Source organism: Coenobita brevimanus, chromosome 52 (assembly GCF_032717465.1).
Source record: "Coenobita brevimanus isolate Jiangsu-jjx chromosome 52, ASM3271746v2, whole genome shotgun sequence".
Classification (NCBI taxonomy): Eukaryota; Metazoa; Arthropoda; class Malacostraca; order Decapoda; family Coenobitidae; genus Coenobita; species Coenobita brevimanus.
The window spans coordinates 19,783,915-19,785,160 of NC_137005.1; the positions used below are offsets into that span (position 1 = coordinate 19,783,915).

At 38.2% G+C, this 1,246-nt stretch overlaps 1 pseudogene; it reads right to left on the reverse strand.

Annotated features, from left to right (window-relative positions):
* Positions 1–638: 638 nt before the first annotated feature.
* LOC145400599 (5S ribosomal RNA) lies at positions 639–757 on the reverse strand (annotated as a pseudogene).
* Between the last annotated feature and the right edge of the window lie 489 nt (positions 758–1,246).

The following is a 1,246-nucleotide window of genomic DNA, read 5'->3' on the forward strand; positions in this document are numbered from 1 at the left end:
CTTCATGAGATAATATAGTAATTGAATGCTCAACAGTAACATTTTATTTTTTATTTTTTTACTCAAATGGTATGCTCTATTAATGTTTTTTTTACCTCTTCTGTTGACTGAAGTTGGCAACTGAGACGTGTAACAGGTCAGTTACACATTCTTTAGAGAGTCTATTGCTGCACAAACTCTTCATCGGAGTAGTAATGAAAAGGGTCCTTTCGTCTAGTGAACCTGCGCCTTCGTCTCTTCAAGACGATCCCAATCCACAATCTCCTCCAATTCATCAAACTCTTGTTGATAGTCGTAGTCAGTCATACTGAGGACGGAAGACGCACATAAATTTATGGCAACATGCATGTTCTCAAATGCATGTTTCTTTATTTATGATGGGCAAACCTACTTGTGACTTATATAGGTGTATATTTATGGCCAGAATTGGGAAAATAAGAAACAGATGTTAAATTACAGTACAGGTCAATAAATTGAACAAGATTAACTATGCTACAGAGCATCATGAAAAGCATAACCCATCCATCCATCCATTGCCAGACGCCATGTATCCCAAATGGGGTGGCCAAAGGCTTAGAGTTAATTGTTTTACAGGGAGGGGCACTAATCCTCCACCAACCCCACTTGACACGTAGGGATGCCAACAGCATCTGGTGTTCCCAGGCGGTCACCCATCCAAGTACTAACCAGACCCAACGTTGCTTAACTTCGCTGATCGGATGGGAAGCGGTGTACTCAACGTGGCATGAAAACAAAAAGCCTGGCAAGTCTCGACTGACATCATAAGTCTGTCACTGACATCTCGATTCTCCCGTACAGCTATGCCAAAATTTCTGCTGCAGTAATTATTCAAGGGAACTGTTCATTTGCTTAAAACTGTTCTTTTACAGGAAATAATTAGTACATATCTGGTCCATTGTTCACAGGTTAAGCTATGCCGAAGAAACCTTACAGAATGAACCAAGGGTGCATGAATAAATTTTAGGCCTAACCATTACAGTACATAGTTCAGTTTTGTAGAATTTCCCACCACTACATATATAAACATATAAAGCTGTGACTTCTTAATAAAATGTATTTACAGTGATGTAGCCTAGCAGCTACCATTGTTGTTCATATTACAATAATTTCAAAGGTAGGCTAAATATTAGCCAAATGAATTTTGAGAAGAATATTAATCATCCTACCACAAACTTGAAACTATAAATTGGCTTCTAAACTACATACTGACTTATTAACCAAATGA